General features: G+C 37.3%; 1 long non-coding RNA gene and 1 pseudogene across 1 annotated transcript; both read left to right on the plus strand.

Annotated features, from left to right (window-relative positions):
• The first annotated feature begins 1,080 nt into the window (after positions 1–1,080).
• Positions 1,081–4,396, plus strand: LOC107768455 (uncharacterized). The gene is made up of 2 exons (XR_001644148.2): positions 1,081–1,330; positions 3,999–4,396. It is a non-coding gene; the product is annotated as an uncharacterized LOC107768455 (long non-coding RNA).
• Positions 4,397–4,535: 139 nt separating this feature from the next.
• On the plus strand, positions 4,536–8,846 carry LOC107768454 (arginine--tRNA ligase, chloroplastic/mitochondrial-like; annotated as a pseudogene).
• The last annotated feature ends 3,377 nt before the right edge of the window (positions 8,847–12,223 follow it).

The following is a 12,223-nucleotide window of genomic DNA, read 5'->3' on the forward strand; positions in this document are numbered from 1 at the left end:
CATGGGCATAGTAAGCTGGGGCATTATGGACTTTAACTGGAATGGGATCAATGAAATTCTTGTCTGGATGCTGTATTATAGATGATAGGGTAGCCAATGCGTCGGCGAACTTATTCTGGACTTTGGGAACATGCTGGAATTTTGTCTTCGTGAACCTATTTCTCAATTCCTGTACATGATGCAAATATGAGAGTATCTTGGAGTTCTTGGTTGTCCATTCTACTCGTACCTGATGTATAAGCAAGTCTGAATCTCCAATCACTAGCAGCTCTTGAACATTCATGTAAATGTCCATTTTGAGTCCCAAGATGCAGGCTTTATACTCGGCCATATTTTTGGTGCAAGGGAACCTGAGTTTGGCAGACACCGGATAATGCTGACCAATTTCTGATATTAGGACTGCTCCTATGCCAACTCCTTTGAAGTTTGTTGCTCCATCGAAGAACATTCTCCAACCATCATAGGATTCCGCAATTGTAGACATGTGATTTTTGACCCTCCCCAAGATTTTTTATATTTTAGCATGTAAATATTTAAATTAGGCCTAATATCGCTATTTCAACTAAAAAATAGTTTCATTAATGTTTTGTAATCATATTTAATCTTGAAAAATACCAAAATAATTTTTTTTAACAGTCAGTCTTATTTTAAGCAACCCCCACTTCAAACCGAGAGGTTGTGAGTTTGAGTTTCCCTAAGAGCAAGGTGGGAAGTTCTTGGAGGGAAGGATGCCGAGGGTCTATTTGGAAACAGTCTCTCTACCCTAGGGTAGGGATAAGGTCTGCGTACACACAACCCTCCCCAGACCCCACTAAGTGGGATTATACTGGGTTGTTGTTGTAGTAGTCTTATTTTAATAGTTATTTAATTTAAGTAGGACTAATTAATAAATGAGGTCGTATATTAATCTCGTTCACAGGGAAAGAATAAAACTTGGGCTCGAGCAACCCATTTTTAAGTCTAATTTTGGACCTAGCCCATTGTTCCCAAGCCCATAATTCCTAGGACCAAACCTCTAACCTAATCCCTACCCCTATATAATAGTACCTAATCTCTAAATTGAGGGAGGAGACCTAAAAAAATCATATCCACCGTTGAACACATACAAAACCCCCCAACGAACTCGAGCTTCTTCCTCAACGAAAATGATAGAACTCTCCAGGGCGGTTTCTTCTTCTTCGATAAAACGAAACCAATGACCCCTCAGTTCTTTCTTCTTCAACGTCAACCAACATTTTGGAGTCTAAGCATCTCAGATTTGTTCAATTTGTTATCCCTCGATTTGCTGTGATATCGTCGTTCCTTCCGCCGGCGCGAGGCTCTGTTCGAGGTTTGTTATAGAGGTCGTTTGAATTTTGAAGTTTTTTCCTTCTGATTTCAATGAAGATGATTAAATTCTGCCCGTGTCGGAGTTTGTTTGAGTGTTCGTCGCCGATCGAGGTTCATTCATGGCTGTTAATTTCTGTTTCTTGGCTACGGTCTACATTGGATTTTCACCGCCAGATTCTTTTATACTTTGCTCCTAGAATTAATTGAAGTTTTGCAAATTCAGGTCCATTCCTTGATTTCCCCTTAATTTACTTGTGAGGTGACTAACGTATGATGAGAGCCTCGGGTAAAAGAGATGTAGGAATCTAAAACATATGGATCATGAAAAACATCCGTAGATTAAAGATTAGATGAGGTTTGCTTAATGATTAATGTGTGTACAAATACATGTTTCGATGCATTAGGATTCAATTACATGCTTCTGATATTAATAAGTGTGAAAGAAATTTTGATTGGAAGTCCATGCACTGTAGATTTATATCTTAGTGAGGATTACATATCTTGCAATTTATCTGAAAGTGGCCATTGATTTATTTTAATTGACAGTGGTTGTTCTATTTTGATTCAGTAACATGATAATTTTCTAACAACTGACCCAGATAAGCTTAGGGACCATGATCATGATGTTGTTAACTACGCTAGTCGCGCTCTCTTAACAGTTTAACTACTTAGTCCTTTCATTATTTTTGTGAGGTGTATGATTATGAGATTTATGATTTCTGTTTAGTTGTTTTTGTTCATATCATTGGTTAAGATTTACATGAATTATGTTTGGTTGATTTCGTGTTTATGATTCTAGATAAAATTGGCGAAATCTGGTTATTTTTGTCTATTCACGTTAGAATAATTTGAGGGGTGCCATTCCGAATAAAACCCCTAAGTCCATGGCCCTCGAGTAATCAATTTTAACTCTTTAGAAATCGAGGTGTGCCATTAGTTGAATTTTCCATGGCCCTCGCAAACTTAAAAGTGCGTGTTGCTTTAGGCGCACTATTTAAATTAATTTCCTTAAACTCAGGTGTGCATTTCATGTGACCCAACTCTAATTCTCAATAACGTTAAATAAAATGTGTCATGGACCGCGGGTGCATTTCATGTGGCGTGGTTCAAGGCGTGTTTTAAATAACATTGAATCTTCCTAAAAAATAATAAATAAAAGCGGTTTTAAAGTTAAAAATGCACATAGGTTTAAAAGTATTTTAAAATCAGATAATTAGGCCAATAATAACAGTTAAGTGACCGTGCTAGAACCACGAAACCTAGGAATGCCTAACACCTTCTCCCAGGTTAACAGAATTCCTTACCCAGATTTTTGTGTTCGCGGACTATAAAACAGAGTCAATCTTTCCTCGATTCGGGATTTGAACCGGTGACTTAGGACACCATAAATTATCCCAAGTGGCGACTCTGAATAAATAAATAAATCCCGTTTTTATTGTCACTTAAATTTGAAAAAACTCCCTTATACCCCTCTCGGGGTGTAGTGAAAAAGGAGGTGTGACAGTTCTGGTGACTCTGCTGGGGATGCGAACCCAGAATCTCTGGTTCAGGGTTCAAGAATTCGAGCTTAGAATAATTGTTATATTTGGATTTATTTATTATATGGTTTTAGTCACATGTTTGGGCTTAACGTGCTAAATATTTCTTTTTACCGCTTTGATATTGTTGAACTGTATATAAATTGTTACGAATCCCTCCTCTCTCTGAGTCTTCTAAATCATCAGGGAAGTGTGCACTTCGTGTGACTTCTCTTCTGTTAGAGTCATATTCCAATTTTAAAACGAGGTTCGGACAAGTTGCAAAGCCGGTGAAGCTTCTGTATTCCCGATACGCTGCCCCCTCGGCTCGAGCTGTCCGCTCGGGTAAGCCAGGTCTAGAACAAATAAACCCAGGTTTTTAAACCTAGAATAACATAGCCTCATGCCGGATCCCTAGTAGGAACGCTTGTTTGCATTGCATCTGACTTTGGGGACTCAACATAGGGGTTGGGTCCGTCTAGGACAGGTGTACCCAAAATAACAGACCATCTTGATGCATCATATGTGCTACATGTTGTATTTCTTCAAGGGTAAAAAGGTCATTTGGCAGACCAATGATAGTTGAGGGCAAATGGAAAAAGAAAAAAAAATGAGAAAGAAAAGAGGTTGAAGTATGAAAATGAAGCAAGTGGGGCCCAGTTATAATTTTCTTTCACATTTTTTTTTCAAAAATAAAACCAAAAAAATTGATAATGAAAAATCCAAAAAAAAGAGCTTGCACTTTCCCCGTCATTTTCTTTTAAAAAAATCAAAAAAAAGAGAAAAAGAAAATACAAAAAAGAGTTTACATTTTTCATCATTTTTTTTAAAAAGACAAACATATTTTTCTCTAAATTAATTTTTTTAATTCTCGCCCGTATCCAATCTGCCCGAACTACGCATACCCGATTCTCGTCTTTCGGGGCATGATACGTAGGCAACCCACATAGGGTCCGGTCTTCCTAGTGAGTCATAGATTCTTGGCTTCACGGGGTCTTAGCTAAATCTTGCATTTTAGCCACTTTTAGCCACATAGGTTAATTTTAGAAAAATAGTCACAATCATGTCTTGCATGTGTCTAATAGGAAGTGTTATTGTCTCACATAGTATTCTAAGTCTTTAATTCTATTTGGTCTTATTTTTCTCATACAGGTATGGATCTACTTACCATGACAAACACCCATCTGCTATATCAAGGAATTGCTCTTTGGAAAACAAGTGCACTGTTTTGTTATGAAATTGGGCTTTGATTATGGAAATGTCCTCATTCAGTCGGCTTTGATTGATATGTATGGGAAAAATGATGACATTGAAAAATTCAGTTTCTGTATTTTAGAGCTCCCCTAAAATAAGCCTCGAATGTTGTAATTCAATGATGTCATCTTTGATGCATCTTGGTGTCCCCAAGATGTGTTTAAGTTGTTCAGTTAGATGGTTTGTGAAAATATTGCATCTGATGAAGTGAGTCTGTACTTAATAATAAAGGCATTATCATTGTATAGATGTGATTTGTTGCACTGATGTGCAATCAAATCAGGTTTTGATTTTGATATTGTGGTATTATGTTCTTTGATTGATGCATATTCAAGATTTGGACAAATTAGGTACTCTTAGAAGTTTTTTGAAGCATTTCCTTCACCTAATATCATCGGTTTCACTTCAATAATTAATGCATATGCTCGGAAAGGAATGGGAAATGAATGCCTTGGATTGTTTGAAGAAATGATCCAAAAGGGCGTAAGACCAGATGAAGTAACATTCTTGTGTATGCTGTTGGGCTGCAACCATTTAGGTTTAGTTGAAGAGGGGAAAAAGATTTTTGGGTCAATGAGACTTCATGGGGTCTTTCCAGACAGGCGACACTATTCCTGTATGGTGGATCTTCTGGGCCGTGCAGGTCTAGTCATTGAGGCAGAAGAGTTGCTAACCATGCATCATCAACAGGAGATTCTGTGATGTGGAGCTCACTTTTGCGAAATTGTAGGATTTATCAAAATGAGCAATGTTGGAAGAAGAGCAACTATAAAATTAATGGATCTTGAGTCAGAGGATCCTTCTGTTCGGTTACAGGCCTCAAATTGATATTCTGAAATTGGGGAGTTCGAGACTGCAATATATTCGAGAGGTTGCAGTTGCGAGGAAGATGAGCAGAGATATTGGCCATAGTTTAACTCGGGTCCATGAGTGCCGCTAAATACACTTGAATAAAAGTGTGTAAAAAGGACATATGGATGGCTAATTGGCTGTTCGATCTGCAGTATACTCTGGATAAGCTTTTTCTTGAATATATATATATATGTTAGAATGGACACTTCCTCTGCCTCTATAATTTTAGGTTAGAGTTGCATGTATATTAAATATGTATGCGGGAAGGAAAATATCTTGTTCCAGTGGAAAAATAGGGCTTATAGGTAGCTGTGAGTTCTTGTAATCAGTGTAATGCAAGCAAATGATAATATATGTTGAAGAGGTGATTTTGAGTACAGATTACCCATCTTAAATTAATCCATATAATTCAGGCCATTATGATTAGATTACTCTAACCTATGTGATGTAGTATAGGTAACAAGCTGGGCAGAGGGGTTTTGAGTTTGCAAGGCTTTCAATTTGGGTATCAACTGGTGTAACTGATGCTGGGACTCGGAGTTCAATGTATATTGAAGTTTAAACACATGATTTCATGATACTTTCTATATGCAACTTTAAGGTATCAGCTTAAGAATTTACCTTATAAAAAAGAGTATCGGCTTAATAAAGAGAAAGCAGAGTGGATGATATATGTGATTGATGTTGGCCAGCGAGAGCACTTTGAAATGGTCTTTGCTTCTGCAAAACTTGCAGGACGGCTTCCCCAAAACGAGAATGACTTTCATAAGGCCAGACATGTAGGATTTGGTCTAGTTTTAGGAGATGATGGCAAACGATTTCGTACTCGGAGTACTGAGGTGGTTAAGCTAGTTGATTTACTTGATAAGGCCAAGAGCCGGTGTAAATTAGCATTTGAAGAATGAGGTAAGGCAACAGAATGGACAGCTGAGGAACTGGAGAAAACTGCTGAAGCAGTTGGATATGGTGCTGTGAAATATGCAGACTTGAAGAACAACAGATTGACCAACTATACATTTAATTTCGATCAGATGCTTAGTGATAAAGGAAATGTGACTGTGTATTTGCTGTATCCACATGCTCGAATTTGTTAGATCATCAGAAAGTTTGGTAGAGATATATAGGAGTTAAAGAAGGTAGGAGGTATAGTATTGGCTCATCCAGATGAACGTGCGGTAGGCCTTCATTTGCTCCAGTTTGCACCAACTGTCGGGTGGATGGTTCAGCGGAGGAAACAAGCAGGCTTCTGCTATGTGAGGCAACAACTGTTGTGATGAGAAAGTGTTTCCATCTATTGGGTGTGGGTCTAGAAATTAAAACAAAAGTTCTTTTGAGGTGGTTTTCTAAAAGGTGGTTTTCCTTTAGAAAATTAATACCTAGAACTTAAATTTAAAAAGAAAGTTGCTTTTATATTTTTGTTAATATATTAAGACTAAAAAAAAAGAATTTTCTTTTAGTACTTCTTTAAAAGTTTTCTTTAAGATATTAATTCCAAAAAAAAAAGATTTTCTTTTGAGGTTCTTCATTGGGAAATAGATGAAAATTGAAAAAAAAAATTCTTTTTATTTTCACTAGAACTTTAGAATATTGTACATCGAAAAAATATACTTTATATGTTGTTTATCTTTAGAGTTTCTTTCTTAGGTAATAAAAAACTAAAATAAAAAAATATATATTTTTTTACCTTTTTCATTTCTTGGTTCAAAATCTTTCCTTCAGGATATCACATAAAAATTCGAAATATTTTTTTTTGGTTCATTCTTTAGATTTTCTTTCTAAAAAAAGAATAAAATATTTTTCTCATTAGAATAGTCATTAAGGGAATAAAAAAAAAGAAAAAAGAAAAGAGAACGTTAGTTTGTTTACTTTATTCTCGATCTTCCCGGACTATGCAAAGATCTGATTCATGCGGCGTCATGATACATATGCAACCTACATAGGATTCGATCGAAATTTTTTATTTTTATGAAAAAAAAAGAAAAAAAGAGAAAAGAAAAAAAGGGGTGAAATTATGGGATGTGAGAAATAAGAGGAAAGAAAAGAGTGATAATTAGCAAAAAAAAAAGAAAAGAGGAAGGAAAATGAGCAAGCAAGTGCTAGAAAAGTAAAGAAAAGAGAAGATTGAAATGAACAAAATTGGGATGATGTCAAGTGACCTTGTGACCCTCGAAGTCATTCTAGAACTGATAACTGCGGCTAGGTGCATTGCACACAAAGTGAGATTATCACATGTTAAATGCCCTAACGCTAACGTGATGGCTTCATCTTCATAGCAGAAAGGTGGTTGATTTGTGCTTCTTAAAGTGGTAACTTTTCCCTACAACATAAGGTCGAAAGCCAATGACAAACCGCAACGGAATCGAGTTGGTTGATACTGGTGCCCAAAATCAATTGGTTGAACAGAGATATGAGTGGTTGAAGAGGTAAGGATGTTAAGACAACACATGGCAAACATGTATCAGGCTTGGATGACTGGGAAGGCACCACCCCCACCACCACCTAGCTTCTTAGATGTTACCCTTACCCAAACTTCGGTCATAGTGTCAGATGATCCCTCATACTCTTCAGATCAACCCGCTTATCACAGCTTTCCCAACCACCCTAGTAGCTTCGTCACTCATCCTCCAATTACCTCTCCCAAAAATTGCCCTCCGGTCATATCCACTACCTCATGATCACAACTTCTCAACAATCTTCCTTTCATAGATCCGATAATGAACACCCACTCAAAGCTCATGATGCCCAATATTACCCCTCATAGGTTGCCCACAAGGTTCCTGACTCATACAATTAGAGCCTTCGGAATGAGCCTCATGTTGAAAATGAAAAGTGTACAGGAAAAAAAGGGCGAGGTGAGCTATCCAGAAACCTGAAAGGGTCTAAAACGCTAAAGCTTAATTTATATGATGGACATGGAGATCCAGTAGCCCATCTAAGAGGTTACTGATGGAGGGAAAGGTAATTTGCTGATGGCGCATTTTAGTGAGAGCCTGAATGGGGCAGCTTTGAAATGGTATACTCGTCAAGATGTAAATAAGTGGTATACATGGGATGACATGGCTCAAGATTTTGTGTGACACTTTCAGTATAATATAGACATTGTCCCAAGCCGCTCCTTCCTATCTCAGATGGAAAAGAAACCCAAGGAAAGTATTAGCGAATTTTGGCTCAGATGGAATGAACAAGTTGCTCGGGACAATCCTCCCACCGATAGAAAAGATGTTGCTGAGCCCCGCCAATGACAAGATTGAATGGGCATTCCTGCTAAATGCTTTCAACCTCAATACTGACCCCATGAACATCCCCAAACTCCACATAATCCACCCCAGTATTATCTTCCGAACAACATCTAGCCATGTGTCCAACCACTAGGTCACTCCCAAAGGCGAGCACCAGCATCCCAAATTCTCGTGCGCCTTCACAACATTTTCAAGCATCCAACAATCCTAGAAAACTGAGGCATGGAGGGAAACAAAGGAAAAAAGATAATTTCACGCCCATTGGAGAATCCTACACAAACTTGTTTGAAAGGTTGAAACATTCTGGCCTGATTGAGCCTCTCCTCGGCTATACTCTGGGCCCGTATGCAAAAGGTTTTAATCCTACTGTACGGTGCATGTACCACTCTAATGTCCAAGGGCATAGCATGGAAAATTGTCGTGCTTTGAAAAGGTAAATAGAAAGAATGATTCAAGAAGGAATAGTTGTGGTCCAAGGCAGTAATACCCAAGTGTCACACATAATCCTCTATAGGTACATGACAATGCACAGATTGTTGGGATGGTTTGCAATGACAAAGGGTTGGTCAAAGGAGTCAATGAGCTACTTGGTGAAGACAATGTGATTGAAGTTGGTAATGGTCTTGATAATATTGATGTGGAGCTCAGTGGCTAAGATGTCGAATTTGGTAATTGGAAAGACGCTCCTTTCTTGGCTAGTCGGGGAGGAGTCTTGGTGGTTTATTTTGTTGTCATTTCTGTTATCTGGGTTATTCAAGGTTGTAATATGGATATTGTCTTATGACTCAAACCCTTCTATCCTTTTATTTTCCTAGTTCATTTAGTCGTAGTACCCTTTTTAGTGTTATTTAGGTTTTTCTAGGGTTGTAACCCCAATGTGTTTTGTTTGTTTTTTTTGTTCAAACCCTTTCACCGCCTGTCTAATGCAATTTTCTGCTTTCTGTTATTTCTAGTCATTTTTTGTTTAGTTCTCTTCTCCTTTTTATAGTTCTTTCCATGTTGGCTCTAGTGACATGGCATGCATGCATAATTCTAGGTCTGGTCTTAAAAGTTAGTTTAATCATGAAGCAATGAAATAATTTTGTAGATGATAGAGATGTCTGAGGGAAATAAGTACAGATTTGGACATTTTGAGATCATTTGAAGCCCGAACCATATGAAACTGGGGCAGATAGTTTGGAAAGTTAATGGGACAACAAGAATTTGTTACAAGAGAGTGCGTCCCAACTATTTGAAGCAAGAAACTTTGAGTTCAAGTGCATCTCAATTTACAAGATAAAGTCAAGAAAGTTTTCTCCAAATTAATGGAGGATATCCATTGTGAAGAGGGAATCACCCAATGAGGGTTCTGTACTTGACAAGGCGCTAAAGAAAAGTGGAAGGCATATCAGTGATATCAATGTCGAAGCCGCAAAAGAAGTATTGTGCATGATCTTCAATTTTCATCCTCAAGTTGCATGTGTTGTACTTGGCATTTTCAGGGATTGGGAGGTCCTCTTTCAGCTACCCAAACACTTATACCATTCGATACCCTTTTGAGCCTGTACTGATTTCTTCGACCTCCCCTCTTTTGGAGTCAAGTTAGAATCATACAGAAAATCAAATTCATGTCCCCATAGGTTTATTTTAGAACGTTCATTCCAAAATAAAAATTCAAAAAAGAGAAAAATAGAGATAAAGAAAAAAAGGAAAAAGAAAAAAAAGAAGAAAAAAAAGAAAAAACAAGAGAAAAGGAAAATAGTAACAAAAGTAGTTTTGTGAATTACGTTTGACCTGATTCTTGTCACCACAAGATACATAGGCAGCCTTACGGTTCGGTCATACCAAATAAAATATTTTATAATCCCACGAAGTTGAGAGTGAGGCAGTCTTTCTTAGAAATTCCATCTCAAAAAGGAAAAAAAAGACCTTTGTTTCAGAATTGGGGCAAAGTTTTAAAATGGATTCCAAAAGTTGTAAATAAACTAACCTTGTTATCTTAGTTGTTTTGAGCCTTTGTGATATCATTCCTTTCTAACCCTGTCCAAAAGCCACATTACAGTCTAAAAAGACCTCCCAGATTATCTTTGAGAGTGCTGAGTTAGCAATGCCAGGAGCGTATGATGTTTTTCCTATGGTCAATACCTTGTCATCTACAGAATCAGAGAAAAGAAGAAGAAAAGAAAAAATAAGAGAGTCTTAACGGTGAAAACCTTCAAAAGCACCATAAGGCGACGGTAAGTTGAGAGAAAGAACAAAATGAGAGAGGCTTAATGGTGAAAACCCTTCGGGCATTACAAGTCAAATAAGGATCGCGAATCAGATTGGATAATCAGAGCATTGAAGTCCAGTTTCACGATTTAGGGGTATAACACGAGTTGAACATCAGACTTGCTTGACAGATTAGGACACATGTACATGTCATGGTCATTAGAGTTGGTATCTACATCTGATAAGTTTCTACCTTGTAGTTTTCCTGTTAGGAATCATCTTTTTCCATCGTCTTTTACTCTGTTCCTTTTGTCTTGTTTACTTCCTCTTCCTGAGTCTATTTGGTCAGAGCAAGTGAGAAATGACTTTAAAATTTGCCGCCAGCTTTCCAACTACACAAAACGGGATCTAGCTAGCACATCAAAGAGGCATAAGTCAGGAAAGAACAGCGTGCAATCAACGTGTTTTGGGATTCATGTGAAATACAAAGGTTTGGTACATGTTAATTCATGAACAATGCAACAGATGGAGGGTGTTGGGTGAACGGATCAAAGGTATTTTCTGTGATAAGATTGACAAAGAAAGTGGTTAACTAGTGACAAACAAGGTCTTCTCCGTGGAAATCAAAGTTATCATGGCAAGTGAAGGAGCAATAGACCTCAAGGCCAAGGCCAGTGGTTTGAGTCAGGAAAGAACAACATGCACGCTGAGTGAGTGGCAATTGACTTGCTTTGGGATTCATGTGAAACACAAAGGTTTTGTAATGTCAATGCGTGAGCATAATGCAATAGATGAATGGTATTAGGTTTGAACGTATCAGAGGTATTCTCCGTGATAAGGGTGATAGAGAAAGTGGTCAGTCAATAAATAGGCAAGGTCTTTCAAGTTGAAATCGAAGTTATCATGGGAAGTGAAGGAGCAATCGCCCTAAAAGTCTAGGCCGCAAATCAACCACCATATTTATAAACTAACAAGTTTTCTTTGTTTGAAACAGGGACATAAATTGTGTCTAAATCAAAGCTCGAAAGTTTGAATTTTTTTCAAGTGTCGTGCCCAAATTTTGTCAGCACAAAGGCGGTTTGAGAAGGGGAAAGAAAATTTATTCAATCTACAGGAACCCTCCATGAGGAAAAGCATAGTTTAGGGGAAAGAAATTTTGTTCGTTTTGCAGAGATCCTCCAGGAAGAAAGCATGGCTCAGGTAAGTTCATTCTCGACTTTTTAAGATCCTCCTGGATAATGGGATTTAATTTAAAATTCTCAGGACCCTCCTGGATAATAGGACTTAATTTAAAATTTTCAAGACCCTCCTAGATAATGAGATTTAATTTAAAGTTCTCAGGACCCTTCTAGATAATGCGATTTAGTTTTAAGTTTCTAAGACCTTCATAGACAATAAGATTTAGCGTAAGTTTTACCTTTAGGAAATAGAATTTAGCTTTGAAGTTGTCACTCTTGAGATGAGATTTAATTTTTAATTTTTAGGACCCTCCTAGATAATGGAATTTAATTTTAAAAGAAAATTCAAGACCTGCCTGGATAATGGGATTTAATTTGAAGTTCTCAGGACCCTCCTAGACAATGAGACTTAGTTAAAATTCAAAACATTAATGAGTAACAAGATCTAGAATAAGCTCTACTTGAGAAAATATAAGTTGGTTTTGAAGTTTTCATTCTTAGGATGAGACTCAATTGGAAATTTTCAGGACCATCCTGGATATTGAGATTTAGTTTAAGACCTTCATAGATAACAAGATTTAGCAGAAGTCATACCTTTAGAAAATATAATTTAGCTTTAAAACTGTCATTTTACTAGGAGTTTTCAGGACCCTCTTGGATAATG

Source organism: Nicotiana tabacum, chromosome 1, assembly GCF_000715075.1.
Source record: "Nicotiana tabacum cultivar K326 chromosome 1, ASM71507v2, whole genome shotgun sequence".
NCBI classification, from domain to species: domain Eukaryota; kingdom Viridiplantae; phylum Streptophyta; class Magnoliopsida; order Solanales; family Solanaceae; genus Nicotiana; species Nicotiana tabacum.